This window comes from Globicephala melas, chromosome X (assembly GCF_963455315.2).
Source record: "Globicephala melas chromosome X, mGloMel1.2, whole genome shotgun sequence".
NCBI lineage: Eukaryota > Metazoa > Chordata > Mammalia > Artiodactyla > Delphinidae > Globicephala > Globicephala melas.
Window position 1 is genome coordinate 122,950,524 of NC_083335.1, and position 24,814 is coordinate 122,975,337.

The 24,814-nt window shown below is 43.1% G+C and overlaps 1 protein-coding gene across 5 annotated transcripts in view; it reads left to right on the forward strand.

Moving 5' to 3' along the window:
* The window catches only part of LOC115842406 (uncharacterized), a 523,008-nt gene that overhangs the window by 1,858 nt on the left and 496,336 nt on the right, over positions 1–24,814 (forward strand). For all 5 annotated transcript variants that reach the window (XM_060292695.1, XM_060292693.1, XM_070044714.1 and 2 more), the window contains one exon: positions 15,126–15,207. The gene's annotated coding sequence lies outside the window, so the exon portion shown is untranslated. The remainder of the gene's footprint in view (positions 1–15,125; positions 15,208–24,814) is intronic.

Below are 24,814 nucleotides of genomic sequence, written 5' to 3' on the forward strand. Positions count from 1 at the left end.
TTAAGGGTCACAGGAAAAGTGTCCACAAAGCTCCATAACGTAATTCTTAACAATTTAAACTCTTTTTTTTTAACTCTCTCCTCCTTTCTCCCTTCTACCCCATGTCATACCCACATGCAACTAATTAAAAGGTTCCGTTTCCTAAGGTAAGGAAGAATATTATTCATTCACGTTTGTCTTTATAATCTCAGCGCCATGCATGGCACTTGGCACATACTGTGTGATTAACAAATATTTGTTTTGATTGTTGGATTTAAGTAAATTACTCTTGTGATGTGAGTATATAGTAATTTAATTGCCTTTTCAGAACGTTTTTCAGTAAATCTTTTGCCTGGTTTTGCCTCTCTTTTTTCCTTAGTAATTTATAGGTTTTTTTTTCTTTTATAAATTTATTTATTTTTATTTATTTATCTTTGGCTGCATTGGGTGTTCGTTGCAGCGCACGGGCTTCTCATTGCGGTGGCTTCTCTTGTGAAGCATGGGCTCTAGGCGTGCGGGCTTCAGTAGTTGTGGCTCGCGGGCTCGGTAGTTGTGGCTCATGGGCTTAGTTGCCCCGCGGCACGTGGGATCTTCCCGGACCAGGGCTCGAACCCGTGTCCCCTGCGTTGGCAGGTGGATTCTTAACCACTGCGCCACCAGGGAAACCCGGTAATTTAGTTTTTTTTTTTTTTTTAATGTATTTATTTATTTATTTATGGCTGTGTTGGGTCTTTGTTTCTGTGCATGGGCTTTCTCTAGTTGTGGCAAGCGGGGGCCACTCTTCATCACGGTGTGCAGGCCTCTCACTATCGCAGCCTCTGTTGTTGCAGAGCACAGGCTCCAGACGTGCAGGCTCAGTAATTGTGGCTCACGGGCCCAGTTGCTCTGCGGCATGTGGGATCTTCCCAGACCAGGGCTCGAACCTGTGTCCCCTGCATTGGCAGGCAGATTCGCAACCACTGCGCCACCAGGGAAGCCCCGTAATTTAGTTTTGAACTGGTTTATTTTCTAGCCATTTATCGAACATTTAAGTATCCATTGTTTAACAAACACAGTGCTGGTTCAGGGCACACGAAGTTGACAGGAATTCAGTTCTTTCTCATCTAGAGCCTAGAGGGTAGGGAGACAGTCAATGTGTAATTGCAGAGGCGTGATCATGTGCTCGTACAAAGCCACACACGGGTGCTGTGCATGTCCACACTGAGCTGGGGGGCAGCAAACCCTTAGCTCTGGGAGGTACCTACGAGAGCAGCTGGCACAGAAACGAAGTGCCCAAGGCTTTCCACATCCCCAGCTTCCTCCCGCAAGATTTGATCATGTATTCTCCTAAAGAGAGAAAGGTATGGGGTAAGGGAGGGATAAGGGATGCTTGCCACACCTCGGCCCCAAGGACTGAGCCTATCTGCAAAGTGTCTGGGTGTAATCTCGTGTTCCAGTCTACTGTCCATGCGGTGGCATTTATTTTCCAACCTTGGCATCTTAGTACAGCTGAACAGCTCTGTGGGGCACATGCCATCGTTCCCCGCGACACCCGTACCCTCCCTCCGTGTACGAACTCCTCACCCCTGTCACCCCCTCCCAGAGCCCTGCAAGCTGAACTTGATGCACTTTAAAGGTTAGATGCACAGCCTTTAATTTCAGAGGATTGTGGCCACACCGTTGGCACACACAGCAGTGCCCTTTGCCACAGGGGCCTCAAGGTGATAGCTCGGGTCACCACACCCTCTGTGCCTTGTTGAAGCATTCCCTTGTTTTGAGACCACCGTAGAATTCTGAGCAAGGCAGTTCTGCAGTCGTGGAGTAGAGTGTCCCACGTGAAGCCACAGAGGAGACTCCATGCCTTCCCACAGGTTGTTGTTTTCTCTAAGGAGGCGTCGCAAAGGCCACCGTTTGGAGGGGCAGCCCGGGAATAAAGGCAGTTTAGAGGGAGTCGGGGCTGAGAGAGGGAGAGAAACTGGCCTAGTAGGTGTGATGGCATTTCTAGAGCCTGGGGATGCAACTGCGACCATCCCTGGCTCACTCCCACACCGCAGCCACCCTTTGCTCTTTGTTTTCTTAAGTGAGTTAGAACCGAGTTTCTAAATCTTGCAAGCTAAACAGATCTCACTAATGTAAGGGCCTTTTCCATTGCACTTGTTTTCTCTCTGTTAGAAATATGCTAGAAGAACCAACTACTTGAAGTAAAACTGGGTGACTCTGCTTGCATAGAGCTGTGATGGTACTTTTGTGATTATGTTTATTTATTTATTTTTTCATTTGATTTTCTGGCCGCACTGTGCAGCATGCCGAATCTTAGTTCCCAGACCAGGGATCAAACCTGTGCCCCCTGCATTGGGAGCGTGGAGTGTTACCCACTGGACCACCAGGGAAGTCCCTTGGGTGACTCTTTTCTAAATGGAAGAATACTTTTTTCAAAAAGTATATGAATTATATATGTAATATATTTTCTGTTATATATGTACATATATATGCAAATGTATGTATGTAACCAGGCTGGTGACATTTGAAAACAATTCAAAGCTAGGCGTCCTTAAGAAGTGTAATTTACTTGAGATTGGAGACATCTGAAAGTGTACACTATAGATCATCTTAACATGGCATAGAAACTAAATATCAAGCTATTTCTATTAGAAAAAACATTAAAAAAAATGTAACCTTTTTGTATAAGCTTTGTTTTAATTTAATATGTGAAAGGTTCCAAATATAATATACACTGAACTGAGAGATCAAGGTAGAAAGATTTTCTGAGTGTTTCTGTTATTGTATTAGAATTACGTAATTACAGTGCTTGCAGTTGATATTCTGCATAAGTGTGAGATAGAGCAGAGAAGCTTTCAAAATGTTCATACTTAAGAGATATCTTTTATACAAAGGGGGTTTTAGATCTTTGGTAGCCAGGTGTTGGTGTTGTGAAGTGATGGTGGGAGTGGGATACCAAATGCCTGACAGAGGAGTCCTAAATATTTTTAAAAGCTCAATAAAAGAAAATCTGTATTCTCTCTGCCCTGTTTTCTTTGTTGCTAAACAGCTCTGCCCTTGACCTGGCCGCTTGTGGTCCACAATTGGTACAGATGGTCGGGAGTAGTCCTTCTCGTTATCCTTCAGATAATTATCTTCCTGGAGGGGATTATTGGGGAAATAATATCCGTGTCAAACAAGTGATAGCACTGAGTGATAAACAGAATGTCAGCTTTGGTGCTGTATGCTTCATCAGATTCACCAAAATACTACTCTGTTTTAATTTGGAGTACAGGATCTTATCATTACTGATGCTGTCATCAAAAGAAACAGCCTAATTGCCAAAACATCCAATTATTTAATCACCTCACTTCAAAGGGAGAAAATAAGAATTCTGGTGTATTTTGTTTCTGCATCTACTCCTATTTTCTGGAAGCTTCTTATTAATAATTATGACACCTGTTGAGGGCCCATTCCATGCCAGTCCTTTGTACCCATTGTCTCATATAACTTTTACAACGGTGCTGACAGACCTTCCTCCCCTACAGTGGTGAATTAATGAGCTAGTAAGTTCTTATTATGTGCCCAGGATCGTGCTCTTTGGCCCTTGACGGGTCTCAGAAACTCGTTATTCCTTCAGTCCTTTCTTTGGTCAGAATTTGTAATTGGGCTTCACATTTAGGCATTTATAATTTTACTAAAAAGTGGTAAAAGTGTTTAATAAATGTGATGTATAAGTTTATAACATTTAGGAAACTTGTTTGCATCTGGAAAAGAAAAAAGAAAAAAAGCAAGTGTAGCAATTAACTCAGGCTACCCTTTCTGCATTTATCAATTACAGCAGGAAGTCACTCTGATTACTCCTTTTCCTGGAAGCTTGTCATAAAGTAGGTTACTGTAAAGAGAACATAATTTCCATTAGGAACAGTGTTATAGAAGGGAGTCATGTCATTGACCAGGGTCCTAACTCCAGATAAATCATGTATCTAATCAATTGTATTCATGCCTTTGTTCACTCTTTAAATATACTTTAGTGTCTAATATATGACAAGGACTGGAGTAGGCATTATAAAATTAAAAAAAAATCTTAGTGGATAAACTGTCCATTTTTAGTTCACTGTTTTTTCTTACTAGAATGTACTTTCACATTTTTCTACTCTATTAAGTTCTACTTATTCTTCTGGGCCTAAAAAACTCTTTTGTCTCAGTATGTCCTTTTGGATTAAATTCAAACACCTTCTGTCAATATTAACCACACCCTTCTCTTTGTTACCATGCTTGAGGCATTGCGATAGTATTTTTCACCTTTCATTTTGGTTAGAAATGCGGTTGCCTCCACCTTCTGTGTTCAGAGTTGATTTGGAGCAGGGACTCTCTTGTACTTCTTGGATTTTATTTATTTATTTGTTTGTTTATGGCTGCGTTAGGTCTTAGTTGCTGCACACGGGCTTTCCCTAGTTGCGGTGGGCGGGGGCTACTCTTTGTTGTGGTGCGTGGGCTTCTCGTTGTGGTGATTTCTCTTGTTGCGGAGCACAGGCTCTAGGCGCGCGGGCTTCAGTAGTCGTGGCACTTGGGCTCAGTAGTTGTGTCTCACGGGCTCTAGAGAGCAGGCTCAGTAGTTGTGGTGCACGGGCTTAGCTGCTCTGCAGCATGTGGGACCTTCCTGGACCAGGGCTCGAACCCGTGTCCCCTGCATTGGCAGGCGGATTCTTAACCACTGCGCCACTAGGGAAGTCTCTACTTCTTGGTTTTTGCCGGCATCTAGAAGGTAGCTAAATGTTTATATGAGTTGAGAATCTTTAGTTTATGTTTCAGATATCTAACTGGCTTAAGCAAAAAGAATGTGCTAGTTCAAATATCAGGAGGTTTAGGGACTTCCCTCGTGGGTAAGACTCCATGCTCCTAATGCAGGGGTACTGGGTTCAATCCCTGGTCAGGGAACTAGATCCCACATGCATGCCGCAACTAAGAGTTTGTATGCTGCACATACCGCAACTAAACATGCCGCAACGAAGATCCCGAGTGCCGCAGCTAAGACCCAGCGCAGCCAAAATGGATAAATATCAAATATGGGGAGGTTTAGAGGTAGGACTAACTGTAGAGATGGCTGGATCAAGCATGCGGTGGGTGCTGGAAGGCCACCATTGTGCCATTTCCTGTTTTTCTCATCTTAGTTTCATTCTACAGTCCGGACATCCCCAGGAGGCTGCTGGCAGTCTCACAGACTCTCAGCATATCAGTGGAAAAGTTCTTTCACTACCCACCTCTCAAACTTAGCAAAAGACTCCTGCTGGTTCTGTTTTTGTCGCATGCGTGTCCCTGGAAGAGTCAGCGTGAACAGCAAATGGTGATACAGCGATGTGAGCCCATGAACGGGGGAGCGAGTACTGCAGACGATGGACAGAATGAAGGGAGGCATTGCCGAGTCCAGATGGAGTCAGCTGGGCAAGCCTAAACCAACATATCCACTGCAGTACCTGATAATATTTGTTGAGTTAAACAAGCAAAAGTGCAGCTATAATCTCTACATAAGACAGGGAAATTCAGTCTTTTCGATGTATAAAACTTCATGATACGTATTCATCTGGCGAGCATTTCCCCAAACAAATAAGAACACGACTGTGATGTTTGGGGCGTTGGTTGCGATTTTAGGTATGTTTAGGTGAACAGTACATGCTGCTTGGCATAAATGTTCACCATTGAATTAATCAGTAGTTTTGTTTGCCTTTTTTGAATTATATGAGCTATTTTGGATATTAGAGATGGTACAAGACTGTTGCTCACCAAATCGGTGTAAATGGATGCAAATGTTTCCCTGTGATAAATTTCCGTGTAGGGAGCTGTGGTTCTTGGAGTGCTACCAAGGATCTTATCCTACACATAGGGTCAGAGAAGTAGAGGCTAAATAAATGTTTAACAGCTGTGACAATAACGACGATGTCCTTCTACAAAAAGCATTTTGTAGAGTGGGAAGTGATCTCAAAGGTCCTCCCATCATCCCTTACTTCTGAGCATTTGGGAAGAGAGTAGAGTCCCCATTTAGTGAGTGTCCACTAATGTATTTCATACTTGATTTTAAAACCATAAGAAATATACCACTGACATAAACTTTCAAAATCATTCTTTACATCTTCACAGAATTTCTAAGACAAAAGTGATGTGTTATAGCAAACTATACACAGAAACATTCCCTATTCACAAAGCTACAAAATGAATGGGTAAGATTGGTTAGAAGTCTGAAATGGAGGTCAAAGTGAAAGTTTGAAAGGACCCAGGCTGACATGGAAAAGACAGCTGTAATTTCAGAATCTTCTGTTAGGGCTTGAATTCTTAGAAAACTAGCGGCAGAGCAGTGACTGTTAGAATGTGGTAGTATTTTGGAGCCGTACTTCTTGAATCGTATGGACTGATTCCGTTTTTCCTGGGGGGAAAAAAAAATCCCAAGTTCTGATGAACTGTGCTATTTCCCAGTAGGCAGATATATTTAAAATAATGAACACACAGAATTCATTCTCTGTGAATAAAAGAGATGGCAAGTTCAAAGTCATTCAACAGCATTCCTTGCTTGGGGAAGTCTACCTCCAGCCTAACATTAGTTTTGTATTTCTGAATCCCCACATGGAAGACAGAGAGCCCTATTTAAGCTGTCATTTTAAGCGCCAAACTTTCTTTCCCGTATTTTATTCACTCTCTCCCCTTGAGGGAGCACGACTGCACTCTTAGCATGCTTTTGAAGGGCCATTGTCAGCAAGTAAACTTTTCCTAACAGAGTCCTTGGAGTAGCTGCATGGCCACGTTGCACTTAAAAAACAGCTGGAAAAGTAAAATTGTAAGGTCAGGGCTCTCCAAAAGGTCTTTGTAATTCTGAAATTTAATTTTCCTGTTTTTTCATGCACGTATACTCCAAATTTTATTTTATTTTATTTTATTTTTATTTAGTTTTTTGCGTTATGTGGGCCTCTCACTGTTGTGGCCTCTCGCGTTGCGGAGCACAGGCTCCGGACGCGCAGGCTCAGTGGCCATGGCTCACGGGCCCAGCCGCTCCGCAGCATGTGGGATCTTCCCGGACCGGGGCACGAACCCGTGTCCCCTGCATCGGCAGGCGGACTCTCAACCACTGCACCACCAGGGAAGCCCCAAATTTTATTTTTAATTTACTTTTTTCATACACTCCAAATTTTAGAAAATCAGCTCATCACCAACATGACCCCATATTCCCAGTTTTATTATGGAAAAAATGTGGATTCTGTAGGGGACAGAAGCATTCACAAGGTAATATTTAAAATATAAGTTAGCTTCATTTCAGCATTCTGTGAACACAGACGAGTGTAAAGGTTATTTTCCTTCAGTTAGCAAAGAAACTAAAATAACATTTTTACTTAATATTGAGTGAGAAGGATCTCGTAACCACGTAGACTTCATTTCAGTGACCCCACTTGTATGGGCCACCCACCCGAGGTGTGTTTTCATCAGATGTTGACACGTAATTGTTGAAATCAGAGGCATTTCTATTAGTTACACATTTTTCTTGACATTTGACTTAGGCCTTTTTTTTTTCCTGTACTTTGTATGTTAGAGTGGCAAGTGACTGATACTTCCTGCAGCGCAAAGGCTCTCTGAGCATGCTTTTTAGTTGGTTTCTATTTCTGTGCTCAAAGGCGTGGAGCAACGCCAAATTTGCATTCGCTGCTGCTTGTTGAACGTGCACTTGCATGGTCTTTGGTGTTTGTCTCCTCCAGGGGCCTTGCCCGCGCCAGTGCACATTCAACGTCCCTAAGAACCCTGTGGGGCGACCAACGGTGGCGCTCACATGGCGACGATGGCTGAATGAGGCACAAAGAGACAGAGTAACTTTCTCGAGATCGCACGCTTGATCGTTGGCCCAGCCGGGATTCATTCCTTGACTGCTTTGCTCTACTGTCCCCCCAGATGTTCAAAAGCAGATGTCCGCTCACGGGGCGTTCACGACGATCGTTGTCATAAAGACATTGCTAAGTGAAGGCAGCAGTGTTCCTGTCCAGCTGCACCGTCACCCCAGGAACTTTAGAGGCTCGTCCTGCAGCAAACCGTTAAACATGGAGGTTCTTGCGTCTCAGGCTTGGGGGTCTCTTCCCTTCTCTATTTGTTCACACGAGGCAGCACTGTTCATGCCCGAAGCTTTGGTGCAGCCTCTTTGCCTCGGGCCTCCGCGTCAGGTGCTGTGATGGCACGAGGACTGTTGATTGGGATTGGCTACCTGTGGATGAAGAGGACTCAGGTTACGACTGAGGGCAAGTCCCTGCCTAAGCAAAGGGGGAAAACCCATCCCACCCCCTGGCACAGCTGAGTGAGGGAAGGAGGGGTGTTGAGGTAGAAAATCAGTGTGCTAATCCCCCGCTTCATGTTTGTATGTTGGGGTTTGTAGACAAAGATCGCCCTGCCTGTTTCTGCAGACGTAGCCTTGGGAACTGTGGTACACCAGTACAGCGTCTTAATTCTGCTCCTTTTGATGCGTGTAGGATGGAGCCTGGACATCAGTATTATCATTAGGGAGACACAGCTCCCAGGTGAATCTAAGGTGTAGCCAGGGCTGAGGACCACTGTTCTTGAGAAGTTCTCAATTTGGCCACCATGACACCAGAGCCATGTTGCAGGTTTGGGCGACGGAGGTGCCCACGTAGAGAGCCAGTGCTAAAATAAGCCTCAGCCTGGTCATCAGGGGGTCTAGAAGATTCTGCACAGCCTGTTGAACAGTCCACGTTGGTCATTCTCCACCTGACCAGTGTGCACGGACTGCAAGGAAAACAACTAGAGTTAGTCTTTCACTTTTCTTCTATGTCATCACTTCCAGGTTCAGAGATTGGCCAATACAGGGAAGTGACCTCAGGAAGAAAGGGAGTAATAGGGTTCTCTCTTGGTCATTTGTGTTTCTTAGTACCCTGTGCCTTCTTTCTGCATTTGTAGGAAGTTGTGGGGATGAATAATGTGTCCTCTTGAGGCTGGCAGTACCCCTGCCGGCTCAGTTCCGGGTGTGGCGTGCTGACCTTGTGCTGGCTGTGAGACTGGGTGTCTCCCACACGTTGCGGGTCCACTGGAATTCTGTGCCTGTTCATGGGCACCGCAGGCCCTATGCAAGAGAGCGGTAGCAAGGGAAAGCAGAAACGCACGTCGCATGCATCCTCTCTGCTCATTCGTGTGTACGCTTTACTGTCCCATCGGACTTCACTTGTAAAACGCAAGCTCAGAGGTAAAATTAGTAAGAATTTCAAGATGGTGACAGCAGAGCAGTAAACCAGGTGTGAGAGCCTTCTGAGCATGGGGCCCATCTAGCTAGCCCTGCTCGGAAATACTCTCCCGTATACCCAGATACCATCTTGGAGGAAAAGGGGAGAAAAGAAATATTTTGCTACGCCTGAAATGAGTCTGTCTTGATTATTGGGTTCTACTTATAAAATAATGAGCTCTTTAAAAAAATTCTCTGTTTTTGAGATTTGTTGCCTTAGTTAAGACTCCCTTGGTTGCTGAGAGAAAAAAGCAAAAATCATCACATGTGGATAAAGAAAATTATTGTTAGAATACAGAACCCAAGGAACGATGGAAGTCCAGAGGGGATGGGCACTGAAAAGGGGAAAGCTTGTGGAAACCATGCTTCTGCTTTGGATTGCCAGGGTCTTTTTTTTTTTTTTAACACTTTAATTAAAATTAATTTTTATTGGAGTTTGGTTGATTTACAATGTTGTGTTAGTTTCAGGTGTACAGCAAAGTGAATCAGTTATACATATACATATAAACACTGTTTTTTAGATTCTTTTCCCATATAGGTAATTACAGAGTATTGAGTAGAGTTCCATGCACTATACAATAGGTTCTTATTAGTTATCTATTTTATATAAAGTAGTGTGTATATGTCAATCCCAATCTTCCAATTTATCCCTCCGTCTCCCCCTCCCCCCCGCCGCTTCCCCGCTGGTAACCATAAGTTTGTTTTCTACTTCTGTGACTCAAGTTCTGTTTTGTAAATAGGTTCATTTGTACCGTTTCTTTAGATTCCACATATAAGCGATATCATATGATATTTGTCTTTCTCTGTCTGACTTACTTCACTCAGTATGACAGTCTCCAGGTCCATCCGTGTTGCTGCAAATGTGGAATGCCAGGGTCTCGTGGATTCTAATGCAGCATCTCTTGTATTTCCCTTCCTCTCAGGAGATCTGCTCTCTCTGCTTCTCAAGGTGCACGTGAGCAAACGTGGGAGCCCCTCAGTTCAGCCAGACGGCACAAAGAATAGCCTCCCTTTCCCTCTAGGCTGCGTGTCCGGTAGAGAGACCATATGCTTGGCCAAATGTGTATCAGGCTCCATCCCTGGTCCAAGCAGTGAGGAACGGCGAGGGATGGGCTTCAAGGCCTGGAGGCTCGAGGGCTGGACAGATACTCCTGACAGTTTCTGCTGCACATTTGCACTGGATTAAATGTCCTGTGCGTGAAGAATAATCATAATTAATAGTAATCAGGTAATAGTTACAGAGCCCATACTGTGTGCCAGAGCCTTTGCTAATTGTGTTATGTTCCTCATCTCCATCGCCACAATAAATGCTCTGAAGCAGGTAGAGAAAGTGGCCTCACACACGCTGAAGCACTTTCCCCAGATTACCTGGCCAAATAGAGGGAGCGAAGGAAGGAGACCCAGGTTCGTCAGAGGGCAAAGCTGTACCCTTAGCTGTTTTACTGGGAAGTAGTAAACTGCGGTCGTTTTAGTGCACACTGTTGAGAGACTATTATCTGTCTCTGTTGAGACTATTATCACTGTCTTATAGTTTCCCTTCCCCCCGGTTATTCATTGGCTGCTGTCAAAGTGTTGAGACAACTTCTGATCCTTGATTTTGTCCAAGGAACTCGATTAAAGGGATAGTAGCAATTAAGCACAGCAGATTCTCAGAAATGTTTCCCTTTAGTTACTGAGTGACTTTCAGAAGAGTGGGCCTGCATTCTGCAAGATGACGTGCAAAATCCCACAAACGTAATGCCAGATGGAACTGACCCATATGTGAAAATAGGTTTCCTCACATGGTCCGAGTTTATTGTTTTCTATAACTGTCTACAGGCTGCCCCCTGCTGGCTGATGTGAGTGAGACACCGCAGATCCCAGAAGGATGTAAATAGCAGAGAGAAGCCCCAATTCCCAGGGTTGGGAGTGCCAGGGAGGTCTCACTTTAACATGGCCCTAGTCCAGTTAGAAGCCAGCAGACTCTCCCCTGCCTGTGCTTTATCATTCCCCACATCACCTCCAAAGAGAAGGCAATCAGCTTTCAGACCCAGTTATCATCATCCACTTGAGTCTACAATGCATCAAAGGGCACACGTGCTCTGTGTCCCTTCCTTGAGACATGACCGAAATCGCGATATAAAATCAAATATGTAAACATTCAAAAGAAGAAGATGCAAGAGGGAAGAGTTATGGGGACATATGTATATGTATAACTGATTCACTTTGTTATAAAGCAGAAACTAACACACCATTGTAGAGCAATTATACTCCAATAAAGATGTTAAAAAAAAAAAAGAAAGCTGAGATTAATATGGTCATTTCTGTCCCTCTCATCTCTTGCCTCCTTCACCTTTATAGAGTACTGATTGATTTAAAGGTAGATGAATTAGGTTCTGTCCTGAATAAAAGTCAAATGGCTATAGAGCATGTTACTTGTTCAGACCGTTTCTATGTTTATTTGTATCTAAAATGTTCATTGAGGTTCTAAATAGCCGTTACTTGGAGTCTACTTTATGAACTCATTTTTTTTAGTGAGGAAAACTACATTTTAAAAAGAAGTATAATTTCCAGGGGCTTCCCTGGTGGCGCAGTGGTTGAGAGTCCGCCTGCCGATGCAGGGCACACGGGTTCGTGCCCCGGTCCGGGAAGATCCCACATGCCACGGAGCGGCTGGGCCCGTGAGCCATGGCCGCTGAGCCTGCGCGTCCGGAGCCTGTGCTCCGCAACGGGAGAGGCCACAACAGTGACAGGCCCGCGTACCGCAAAAAAAAAAAAAAAAAGTATAATTTCTATATTAACTAGTATAATTTCCTATTAATGAGCTCTCATAATTAGAGCTATTGCTAATGTAACTTCTAGGTCATGAAAATAGGCTTTTGAACTATGTTTGTATATGGATATACACACGCACACTCAAGGGGGAATCATTATTTCACAAAAGAAGTGTGAGTTACTTCTACTCCTGTAAGAGTTGAGTTTTTTAAGAAATAAAATATTTGTCTTATTTCTAAAGAAACACATATTCTTCATAGAAAATTTAAAGGATACAAACAAATACAAATTTAGATAAACAAAGTAATGACTACCCATGTAAAATTAATATGTATGATGTATATTCCCAACACACATAGGCACATATAATGTATAATTTACTTTCTAGAGATTTCTATCTCAAACTTAGTATGAAACATTATATAAAAAGCCATCAGTATGAGATAATCTAACCCAGTAACTGCCAATAACTTAATTGATGATACAGTCAGTGACCTAATATTAAATGTATGTAAGACTCCTGTTTGCATATCTTGCTTCCAGACGTCTTATCAATAACCTAGACTTGTGAAATCATTTTAACGCATAATAGTGTCCCCTTGTGAATGATATAAAGAGAAGAAAGATTATATTAAATGTCAATGTTTGATTATTTGCTAGGCTTTTTCACCACCTAAATGATGTCTTCCCAACAGCTTTAACAATGCTGTCTGAACTTGTGTCTTACTAAATTTATAAATTACAACATGCCATGGGTGTCAGTGCTAAAGTATCAAATGGACGAAGAGCAAGACTGTCCATAAAGTAATATGATAGATTTTTTAACACCCGTCAGAGCTCATACTTTGAAGTAAGTGTTTTATTCCACACAGTCTTGTTGAGAGGTTATTAACTGTCTCCTTAATCTATGAATGTATTTTTTCAGCAATATTCACCTGTGAGTGCTCTGTGTGTTGGCATTTTCACAGGCCCGTGGGTATAATAATGAATGAGGCAGGTAGGCTACAGTCTAATGAGGGAGAAAAGATGACACCAGCCATTGTAAGACAGGAGTGTAAGCGTTAAATTAAGGTGGCACCAGTGATGTGGAATCCTGCCTAACCCAGTCCCTGGGGTCAGGTCACGTGTTAAAGCAGCATGACTCCTGAGCTGTATCCTGCCAATGGAATTTCACAGTATGGGTAAAGAGTTTAAAAGTGCATTCATCAGAGAGTCAATGATTATATAATGTCTTTGTGTGGTGACAGATGGTAACCAGACTAATCATGGTGATCATTTTGAAATGTATAGAAGTATTAAATCACTGCGTTGTGTAGCAGGAACTAGCATAGTGTTGAAGGTCAATTATACTTCAAGAACAAACAGACTCATAGAAAAAGAGTTCAGACTTGCCAGAATTTGGCTTCTCCAGCTGGCTCTCCTGTGGACTTGATGGTTTATTGCAACTGGATTACAAATAGTTATACTAATCAGTGTTTTAATTTGTTCTTTGTTTCCAAATTGTTTGTGCTTTATGTCTCCCTGCTACACTATGGCTTTGTCAGTGTTACTAGCTGCATTACTTACATCCTGTCTATTTTATAAGATTGTTGTCTCTTAAACAGTACCCAGTGTGTGACCAGGTCTCCAACAAAATTGATGATGACTAAACATCTTGAGGAAATAGATCACATTTATGAGTCTTATAAAATAATTGTAATAATGTGGTTCTAGGTATGGGAAGAAGCAATAAGGGAGAACATTTCCTGGATCATAACAGACAGAGGATCCAGAGAATCTTTAATTATCAACAGGGCCTAATCCGGAAATTAGCACCTGGAGTGGCATATCAACAAGAGTTTTCTCCTGATCTGGGATGAGCCTCCCAGCACCATGGGACTAAATTTGGTCATGCGTGTCTCCCAAGTATTGGTCGACTTCCTGACCAAGAGGATGATTTGAGAAATCGGATGTTTCCTGCCCTGTCAGTAAACAAAGGATGTCACAGTCATCAGTGATTGCAGCCAGGTGAGAGGGTGAGCCCTGAGGGAACTCAGGAAGGGAAGAATACCTGCCATCTAGCAGCCATCAGACGGCAGCCACTCCCCGCGGTGAGCCCTGAGGAAACTCAGGATGTGAAAACACAGGATACTGGTCCCAGATCCTGAGGTGCCTATCAAAGGAAGGATTTCAGTGAGCCCAGACTCTTGCATCTTCCCATACATAGAAAAGCCCTAAATTCTTTAACTTGAGATGTCTGGTTTTCGTTAATTAACAATAATCTTATGACATTCAGACTACCTGCCCTTTGTTGCAAAACTGCCTGGCTCCCCCCTTGCTTTGGAGCAGTTTAACTCTCAGAGCTATCTGAAACAGTGTCTCCTGGGATGCAGTCCTCATTTCACCCCAAATAAAACTTAACTTGCAAAAAAAAAAAAAAAGAAAATCAGATTTCTGATTATGAGGTGGGGGGTGGCAAGAGGGGGAATGAGATGAAGGCAGTGGAAAGGTACAAACTTGCAGTTGTAGGGTAAGTAATAGGCATGTAATGTACAACATAATAAAGATAATTAACACTGCTGCACATTTTATATGAAATCGTTAAGAGAATAGATCCTGAATTCTCATCACAAGGAAAAAATGCATATTTTTTCTGTTTCTTTAATGTAATATATGAGATGATGCATCTTCACTACACATATTGTCATCATTTCATAATGTGTGTAAGTCAGACCATTATGTTCTACATCTTAAAACTTACACAGTGCTGTATGTCAATTCTATCTCAGTAAAACTGGAAAAAAGTACATGATCAGGACTGCATCATAGTCACAGAAAAGGCAGGCAGCTCTTTTTTTTTTTTTGGAATCGTCTTCAAAAGTTTAGAGTATTTTACTGACTATCCCGTAGAGGGGCAAATGATAAATATTTGATATAAATTGGATTATTTTTCTGTGAATACTGCTAGTTCAGTAGAGTCATACTTACCTTTTAAAAGCTCTGGGATTTAGCTGAGGGAACGGCATACAGTAGGTACTTAATGACTATTTACTGATGATTGACTGTGCAAGAGGTCTGACAAAATGATCGATGCACAGCTGAAAATTCTGGTTCTGGCCTAGAACCAGACAGGTCTGAGTGCTGAGCTGGCTTTTCTTGTGGAGCTTTTGCTGATTCATTTCATCACTTGCAGGAGCTCTTCTGCGAGGTGAGAGACTCATTTGAACAAGAAAGGCGGCTGCCAAAGCACACTGAACATGCCTCGGATATTCAGGGTGAGTACTCTGACAAAGACCATACTCGTTTGGATTTTAAAATTCAGATGCATTTGCTGAAGTCAAATCAGTTTGATTTAAAAGTACTCAGTTTGCACATGCATTTACATACAGACACACAGACTGAAAGTTTAATTGATGTGGCTTAAGGTAAGTCGGCATTTCTTTTCCTGGTTCATGCAGACGGGTTCAAATCCAGAGTGTACCACGTGTAGCTGTGTGACCTTGGGGAGGTTACTTAACCTCTCTGTTTTTCAGTTCCTTAATTCATACATCATGGGTAATGATTACACCTAAATTATAGAATGTGTATGAGGCTAAATGAGTTAATATATGTGAGAGCCTAGAATTTTGTTTGTTACATAGTAAGAACTGTTTAACTATTGCATAATTATTATCTTCAACCATAACAATACTAACATTAAAAATACGTAATTTACCAGATCAAATAACCTATAAAGTGTTTGTCAATGTGTATAAGAAGGTAATGATTATACTTAAAATGTTTCTGAAGCCAAATGGATTAATACATGCAAAGAGTATAGAATACCTTTTGTCACATGGTAACTATTTTATTGTGATTATCCTTAACCATAATAATGTTAACGTTAAGAACATTTAGATTACTAGGTCCAACTAGTATTTTAAACTAGTTTACCATTTAGCTTTTGCTTGCTTTTAATGTTTTCACTGTGTTGAAAAATATGAATTACCAAAATGAGAATGAAATTACATGGTTAAAATGGAAACACAGTAATTTAGAATACCTTTTCTCTGTAGGTGAAAAATATATCCTCAAGAAATCCAATTCCTTGAAACTGAATGCATTTTAAAATTCTAATTCCTTTTTCTTGCAATTTATAGATCTGGCATTATTAAAATATTCATATCTTTGAGCTCATGTGGCATAACAAATTTAATTTGCAAAACAGAGACGACATGAATAGAACATGGTCCATAATCACTTTTTTTAAGCCTCATGTTGTAGGCACTTCATTAGAGAGACACGTCAGACATATTTCCTAACTCCATAGAGCTTTCCAAATAACCTCTTAGAAAGTCATGAAATAATACAGTTCTGGAACAAGACATTTTGTATTGTTTTCACTGTTTCTCAGTTGTATAGGGTACCACCCCACCGTCCTTGACAGCGTTGTTTGACATGTATGGGGCTGCTTTGTGTTATTTTTCACCAGAAGGTCTTTATACCACAGTGTAATTGGATACTGTGAAAGGGGGGATGGAGGACGAAGAACCACAGATTGCATTCCTGGTCCAGCGGCAGCTGCAGTGCAAAGATGGCCCTCAAGTAGCAAGGCACTGGGCAGAAATGGCCAGACCCTCATACTGATGACCATACTCCATCAATGGGGAAAGGCTGGGGGCTTCCCCCCAAAGTGTGGGGCTTCCATTTAAACACGGGAGCAGACCCCAGGGGGCTGCCACTGGAGGCTGCCAGCTAAGTGTGCTCCTTGCAGCTGACAAATATTGGGTTGGCCAAAAAGTTCGTTAGGTGTCTTCTGTAAGATGTTACGGAAGAACCCAAACGAACTTTCTGGCCAACCCAATAGGTTCTTCCTCGAAGGCACATTCGCGTAGCACATCTGCAAGACTGCTCTCACCCCGGTTTCTAAATCCAGCTGAGCCTCTGTCTAGAGTCTGACGGTTTGCTGTGTACACCAAAGACTTCCATAGTTCAACATTGTTACATGGCTGGGGGTGTCTGATTTCACAGAGTGTCTCATTTGAAGAACACTCATGTTTGCTTTTGGTTTGGGGGCAGAGTATGTGGGAAGAGGGTAAAGATTAGCTCAAAGGGTTTTCCTGTGATTAAGGTTGTCTCTTTGCAGGGCCAGTGACTCTGCCTATAGCAGGGATGATTGGTATTAGTTCTAGCAGTAGTAGTAGTAATAGTAATAGTTATAGCAGTAAAAGGAGGGTAAAGAGGACGAGGAGTAACAGTAACAGCAACAAAAGCAATGATACAGTCGTTACTGTTTCTTTGACATGGGGCTAAGGTCTGCCATGTAACTCCCACGCAGTACTTCCCACAGCGCTACAGAACAGGAGCATTGGCATTATTTTAATTTTAGATGTGATATTTGCAGAGGTTAAGTAACTTGCCCCAGCTTATCAAGCTAATAAATGATAGAAGTGGAATTCAGACCCGTGTGGCAGGAATCCCAGGCACCTGCTCCTGTCTGCTGCCGTTGCTAATCAAGATGTGGGCATGGTTATTCCCTATGCTTCTTGTAGAAGACGCCTGGTACCTGTGTATTTGATCTTTGAAACCTCAATTTCCTCACCTGTAGAAAGTCAATAATAACCAACCTGACTTTCTCATGGAGTTAATGTGAGAAAAAAAAAAAAAGATGATGTTGAGAAAGTGGTTTGTAAAGTATAAACTCTTCATAAATACGTGTTGGTTATTATCGTAGTGGTATGAAATATTCTGTGTTCTAGAAAGGAGACTAAAAGTTTGACCATAGCAAGGGTGGGAACTTCATTCTCAGGAATTATACTCCCAGAATTTGAGATCTGGAAAAGCTTTGGAGAGTGTCCAGTTCAGTGGTTCTCAGCCCAGCTGCTTGTTTCTATCACTTAGGGGAGCTTTTAAAAATTGTCGATGCCCAAGATTCACTCCATTTTTAGAAATCTTGTTTAATTTGTCTGCAGTAGGGCTTAGACATCTCAGTATATGTATATGCGTATGTATTTGTGCATGTAAACATGTGTATGCATATGTAGGTATAGGTGTATGCTTGTGTATGTCTGTTTTCTCCAAAGATGATTCTAATGTGTAGTCAGGGGCAAAAATGACTGAATGGAACCAACAAGCTTGTTTCTGACAACTGGGGTAACTTTTTGTTTACCCAGGACAGTTGCAGCTGACACCTGTTGCCCATTGACCCAGCTGATAAGCCCACCCCCTTTCCCTCTCACGTGCCCTGGTTTGGATGATAAATTATACCATCTCCTGCTGATAAGGAACTGAGGCTTTGGGAGGCTGTTTTCCTTCTAAAGGGAATTGAGTATAGTGCCCACCTTGGGCTTTCAGGGGTTGCTTTGGAGTCGTGTTGGACACCGTGTAAGTAAGCAGGATGCTTCTTGACAAGCTGAGAGAATTTCTTAGTTTTGCTGTGATAATGAGAGCTCTTTAAAAATAGAACTATGCTGTGTTTCCACGTGACCCACCTACGTTTTGCAATACTGAGGTCTCATCATCTCATCTGATTCATTTATGCGGGGAACATGTCATCACTGTTCCGGTTCCTGAAAGCACCTTCTCGTGAATGCTAGCAATTGTTATTTAGGAAATTAAATTTAGAAAACAGAGAGACTTCCATGGTGGCGCAGTGGTTAAGAATCCGCCTTCCAATGCAGGGGACATGGGTTCGAGCCCTGGTCTGGGAAGAACCCACATGCCGCGGAGCAACTAAGCCTGTACGCCACAACTACTGAGCCTGTGCTCTAGAGCCCGCGAGCCACAACTGCTGAGCCCACATGCCACAACTCCTGAAGTCGGCGCACCTAGAGCCCGTGCTCGGCAACAAGAGAAGCCACCGCAATGAAAGCGCATGCACTGCAACAAAGAGTAGTCCCTGCTCGCCACAACTAGAGAAAGCCCGCGCACAGCAATGAAGACCCAACACAGCCAAAAATAAATAAATAAATAAATTTATTAAAAAATAAAGAAAACAGATCAACAGCTTTATCAGCTGCCTCGGTACTAGTTCTCTTAACACCATGCAGGGCAACATGGACCCTGCTGGATATGACATGCCTGATGACGACATTTATGAGACCTCTGTCCAAAAGGAAATTTGACATTGACCAAGAGATCTGACCTGTAGTTGCTCTGACAGGCCTTGGTGCTGTCTTCTCGGTTGAGACTTTCTCAGCCAATGTCAAATCTGATATTGGCATTAAGGTCCGCATAACCTAGGATATACATGCCCCAGCATAACTAAGGTACTTCTCAGCCAGTAGTCTGGCTTTACTGGAAGTCTGTGTTCAGTACACACATGAATCCGTGGATGTGGGTATGTTTCTGTGATAATAGTAAGCACGTCTCCCCAACATTGGAGTTATTATTCTGGGATGACTCAATCAGAAGTGCAGCTCTCGGAAAGTGGAATGTTTCCATTGACATCCATCAGAGTGAAACCAAGGACGGTAGGTGTTCCTATTACCCAGCATTGATGGCTTTACCTCCTTGAGGAATCCAGGGATTGAACGGTACCCTGAAGATCCAATGCGTCATCCAGGAGACTGGAGTATCCAGTTTTGTTTGTCGTATATTGTAGGTGAAAGTCAGAGATTGATTTTGACGTCTTAGAGATTCCTTCACTTACAAGTCTCAGAAAAACTCTTTGCAAACTATACTGACACTTTCCTTGATTTCAGAATGGCAGTGGTCTCACTCCTGATGTTGGAAATGCGTTTGGCTGTCCCAAATGGCTCCTTGGCAAGCAGTGGGCCCCTGTTACTGAAAAAAGAAAAGTATAATTCCTATTGTTAGGATTTAGAGTCCAAGAAGTTCATACTGTTATTATTACCTAGTTTGAAAAAGAAAGGTTAGCAAATTTCCCCAGACATTGTCTGAGGAAGGGGGTCAATTAAAAGAGACATTTAGTGCCTTCCAGTTCTCTTTCCAGAGTCTCCCAAGACATGCTGGCTGTCCCTACTCTGTATTCTTAGTGCACCACACACATTCCTTTATCATGATTCATAGCACATCGTACTGGAATTACTTGTTTGCAAGTCTTTCTCTCGTGCTAGACTGGAGAGCAGAAACCATGCCGTACTTGTCTTTGCATCCCCAGCACTTAGCAAAGAAATGAACACATATTGGACATACAAAGAACCTTGAGTGAATTAATAACTGACCGCAGAACAAAAAGGAGCTTGAGTATCAATCAAGAATTGCGTCCTTGTGTAACCGAAAGTGGGGTCCGGCTGCTCGCCCCTGAAAAGCTAATAAAGAGGCGAGGTTGATGAGAAGGAAAGTGTGCTTTATTTTGGGTGCTGGCAACTGGGGAGGAGGGTGGACTTCTGTCCAGAAGCTGACTCCGCCCCCCCCCCCCCCCCACCCCGCTCCCGACAATCAGTGGGCAAGAGCTTTTATAGGCTGAGGGAGGAGACTGCATGTAGAAACAGCACAGTCAGCTCTGACCGTCATCTTGAAATTGGTCATCGGTGATTTGACCAGCATCATCTTGATTGTTTTAAGTACAGTTAATCTCCAGTTCCAGGGTCGGTTTGTTTCCATTTCTTTGAGGCCAGTTCTTGGAATTGTGGCAGCTTATGTCATGACTATGGTCTGGTCATCACGCAGTTAACTTCTTCCACCTGCTGGGGCTTTCCGTATCTGTAAGACAGCTCACAGGATGTGGCTCAGAATATGATCTATAGCCCTTGAGGAGGAACTAAAAGGTCCTTGACTTTGCTTAATGACTAAATTATTATTATTTGGTCTCCTTTGACTGTTTTCCTTTGCTTCTGCATTTTCTTACTTCTCTGATTAAACTTATTCTTTGGCTAAAGTGTTTCCACAGACAAAAGGCAAGGGGAGGACATGGTGGGGAAGGACCATAGAGTCCTGCTCCGTTTCACTTGGAGAGGACACATAGCAAGCTGCGATATTCCTGCTGAAATGAAAATACAGAATGAAACATCACGGAAGCCAGACATTTCCTCTGAATAAGGAGCCTAAACTCATTCAGTATTTGGAGAGGATCGACTCCCTACTCTACCTGCTTGGAAGAACGAGGGAGGTAGGGAGAGCTTATCAAAATCTGGTTTTGCTCAAATTAATCAATATGTTTTGACGCCTCTCTACTACAGATGCTGAAACAGTCACGCTCATCAGAGTCCGTTCTGAGTTAATCCGATCAGTGCGGAATGTCTTACAACACGGAAATGTCCAAAGCTTCATGATACACTTTCTGGAATAGTGGGATTATGAGACCAACCAAGGATGACCCGGTGAAACGATTTTAAGAAGTCCTAGAAAATTCTGGCTCATTAGCTGGGTGAAGATCACTGCACACATAACAATGAACGTTAATTGCTAAGTCCCTTGTCACCTGCTTAGAATGCTCATCTGCGACAGCTCAGTTGTCACCCCCAAAATGAGAGAACTCTGAGCCTTCCTGAGTCCGTTAGGCTTTCAATGTGTTTTTCTTACCTAAAGGTATCGGTTTCTGAGCATTGCATCACCTACGTGTCAAAAAAACAACAACAACAAAAAAAACTGTATATGGAGTTGGACTCCTGAACAGAGAGGTGCTTTTTTTTTTTTTTTTTTTTTTTGCGGTACGCGGGCCTCTCACTGTTGTGGCCTCTCCCGTTGTGGAGCACAGGCTCCGGATGCGCAAGCTCAGCGGCCATGGCTCACGGGCCCAGGCGCTCTGCGTCATGTGGGATCTTCCCGGACCGGGGCACGAACCCGCGTCCCCTGCATTGGCAGGCGGACTCCCAGCCACTGCGCCACCAGGGAAGCCCGAGAGGTGCTTTTTATAATACCAAGCAGCTACTGATTTTCCTGTGTGCATTCAAGGGAGCATAAACCACCTGGCTGAGTTGAGTTGCTCCTATCCATCAAGCGTCACATGGCCGCAAGACACCAGCTTTGCTTACTAATCAAAAGCAATGTTGTCGATGTACCAGGTTAATGCACAGATTGATAAAGTTAGGCAGTTATCGTGGAACTAGGGAAGTTTTATAACCGTGCCAGGTTCTATACTTTTACAACTCATAGTGTTTACAGACCACTTTGGTTATTTTTCTCCAAGGATAAATCAGTGCCTTTAATCTTGTTATCATCTATACATCACTGAGGTATTTTGCTCTGTGCTTCTACCTGTTTACAAGATTAATGAAGCTCTTCCTTTGGATCTCAAACCAGCATATGATATAAGAACCAACTGGCAACTTCCGACTCCTGGGAACCCACACACAGCTAGCTCTCTGACATCCAAGCCATCAACATTTTAAGAAAACTAATAGGGATTTGGAACTATGTTGCTGTCCCAAAACCATATGGTAGCGGAAAATTTCCCTGAAGTTAGCCCTGGGCTTGGTGGCAGGGTTGACCACTGCACTTGGCCTTTCTTCAGAGGTCTTTTCTCTGCCTTTCTGCTTGAAGGGGCGGGGCTTGATTATCTACCGTCCTCCACTGTCCCCTTGAAAGGAAATCTTGCAAATAACCCACTTCACAATTTACCACGAGCAGTGAATTTTTTTTTTTTTTCTTTGCGGTATGCGGGCCCCTCACTGCTGTGGCCTCTCCCGTTGCGGAGCACAGGCTCTGCACGTGCAGGCTCAGCGACCATGGCTCACGGGCCCAGCTGCTCCGCGGCATGTGGTATCTTCCCGGACCGGGGCACGAACCCGTGTCCCCTGTATCGGCAGGCAGACTATCAACCACTGCACCATCAGGGAAGCCCCGAGCAGTTAATTTTTAATATGACTTGCGTAATGGTGATTATATATTTCTGTTTCTCGAAAAACAGGAGAGACTTTAAAATATGATAACCTTGGACAAGCAGTGTGATTTTTTAACAAGAATATGTTATGTGTGGGACTTCCCTGGTGGTCCAGTGGTAAAGAATCCGCCTTCCAATGCAGGGGACATGGGTTCGATCCCTGGCCGGGGAACTAAGATCCAGCATGCCGAAGGGCAGCTAAGCCCACGTATCACAGCTACTGAGCCCACACACTCTGGAGTCTGCGTGCCACAACTGGAGAGAAGCCTGCGTGCCATAACGTAGAGCCCGGGCGCCATCATGAAAGATCCTGCATGCCGCAGCGAAGATCCTGCGTGCCGCGACTGAGACCCGATGCAGCCCAAATAATAATAAATGAAATAAATATTAAAAAAAGAATATGTTATGCATAAGCTGCAGTGAAAGAATATTTAATTGTCTAATACATTTCATCTGAATATTGTTTGTTCCATTATTTTTATATTTTGGTGGTTCTTCATATTTTTTAATCAAAAAAAAAGGTGTATTTTAGGAGTAGGTAGCTCTGACATCCAGTTCTAATTTTCCAAATAGACATTTCTGAGATGATTTTTCTAAAAGGTAACATTTTGGCTTTTGCACAAGCAATTGAGTTACACTTCCCAGGAATAAAAATTTTTTTCAATAAAATTTACACTCTAATATCCCTGATATGATCAATTTCAGATTTCAAAATAATGAGGAAATAAGTATACTAAATTAATTTCAAGAAGCGTTACTTTTAGAGCTTCCTGCTGCTCTGGCGATAGCAAAAGTGCATACCTTTCTACAGTGGAGAACTCGTTAGAATCAATTTTTTTTTTTTTTTTTTTTTTTTGTGGTACACGGGCCTCTCACTGCTGTGGCCTCTCCCGTTGTGGAGCACGGGCTCCGGATGCACAGGCCCAGCGACCATGGCTCACGGGCCCAGCCGCTATGCGGCACGTGGGATCTTCCCGGACCGGGGCACAAACCCGTGTCCCCTGCATCGGCAGGCGGACTCCCAACCACTGCGCCACCAGGGAAGCCCCTAGAATCAATTTTTTAAGTGGCTTGATAGGGAGTCTACAGTGACTGCAAGACCCAAGAATTTGCTTCTTTGGCCTTTTAATAAGATTCTAGTAGAGATGTGGCTTAACTATTTCTAGGCAAATTGTTCCTCACAATAATAGTGAATATTCTTTTGTGTTTCATAGACCTGTGTGTTCTGCGAAGTTCAGGATTTCAGATAGAGCCGAATAAAAGTTGTTGCAGTATTTGGTGACTCACTAGGGCTGTTGGTTTGTCCTTGTCCACACCGTCAAGAAGCAGTCATAGCCTCTTCAAATCAGGGTGCTGCCCACACTCCATGCAGGTGTTGCAGCCCCTCTCTGGCCTGGTGTCTGAGTTTATTGCTGTCCTTCTCTTGGCAGAAGGTCCACCTGCTTTCAAATCCCATTAAACTCAAAGTCATAAGGAGAGCAAAATGTTGTGACTGTAAACACACCTTCTCTTTCATATCTATCCAGGTATTTCTGTTACACTTCAAGGAATCTCTGTCAGTTGAAACTCGTTGAGTACAGATGGCAGACAAGCACATGTCATCAGGGAAATGCAAATTCAAACAGTAATGAGATAGCACTACACAGCATTAACATGGTGGGAATCCAAAACACTGACAGCACCAAACGTTGATGAGGAAGTGGAGCAACAGGAACTCTCATCCATGCTGGTGGGAACGCAACACAGTGCAGCCAGTTCAGAAGACCGTTTGGTGGTTTCTTACAAAACAACATACTCTCATCATACAGTCCAGCAAGTGTGCTTCCTGTGTCTATCCTAAGGTAGACATCCACACAGAAACCTGCACATGGGTCTTTGTAGCAGCTGTATTCATAATTGCCCAAACTCGGATGCAACCAAGATGTCCTTCAGTAGGTGAGTGGATACGTAGACTGTGGTGTATCCAGGCAGTGGCATGTCAATGCCAAAAAGAGATGAGCTATCAAACTATGAAAAAACATGGAGGAACCTTAAATGCATGTTACTAAGTGAAAGAAGCCCATCTGAAAAGGCTACATACTGTATGATTCCACCTAGAGGACGTTCTGGAAAAGGAA